Source organism: Pygoscelis adeliae, unplaced genomic scaffold (genome assembly GCF_000699105.1).
Source record: "Pygoscelis adeliae isolate BGI_AS28 unplaced genomic scaffold, ASM69910v1 Scaffold13, whole genome shotgun sequence".
In the NCBI taxonomy this organism is placed as follows: domain Eukaryota; kingdom Metazoa; phylum Chordata; class Aves; order Sphenisciformes; family Spheniscidae; genus Pygoscelis; species Pygoscelis adeliae.
The window spans coordinates 2,525,428-2,525,804 of record NW_008824499.1 but is presented as its reverse complement, the minus strand read 5'-3'; positions in this window follow the sequence as shown (position 1 = coordinate 2,525,804).

The following is a 377-nucleotide window of genomic DNA, read 5'->3' as shown; positions in this document are numbered from 1 at the left end:
GGAGCGCAGCCAGCCGGCTGCAGCTCCGTGCCACGGCGCATGCGCGGCAGATCCGCTGTGGCGCTTTTAGCGTCAAAAGCCTAATGGCGGGGTGGGGCTGCTGAGGCGTTTTCGGGGCTGGGCCGGTGGTTTCTTTCACCGCTCTCCGGGCGAGCTTTATTTAGTGTCACCTCTTCAGGCAAAAGTTGCTGGGTATGACAGTTTTATTCGAATCATCTGAGCTTGCTAGGCCTCACGATGAATCAGCCCTAGAAATGGGATTTAAAGTAGAGTATGTTGAGCCCTCTCTTACTTCCTACCTCTGAGGAAAGGACTTCCAGGACAGGTAGCGATCCCAAGCTTTTTTCTATACAGATGCCAGCTAGAGCCCTCTGCTA